A 224-nucleotide genomic window follows, 5' to 3' on the forward strand; every position below is an offset into this window, starting at 1 on the left:
TGCTGTACTTCCAGTTGCTTCTGCTGCTGCTGCAGTTGCTGCTGCTGCTACTCCAACAGTCGCTGCAGCGGCTGATGCAGCTGCAGCTGCTTCTGCAGTTGTTGCTGCTGCTAGAGTTGCGGCAGTTGCTGCATTTGCTTCTGTTGCTAGTGGAAGCAGGAGTGGCTTACAGTCCCTCAGTGCTGCTGCTGCGGCAGTTGCTGCTGCTACCACTGCAGCTGCTA

Source organism: Eimeria tenella, genomic scaffold (genome assembly GCF_000499545.2).
Source record: "Eimeria tenella Houghton genomic scaffold, Eth_scaff3107, whole genome shotgun sequence".
NCBI classification, from domain to species: Eukaryota; Apicomplexa; class Conoidasida; order Eucoccidiorida; family Eimeriidae; genus Eimeria; species Eimeria tenella.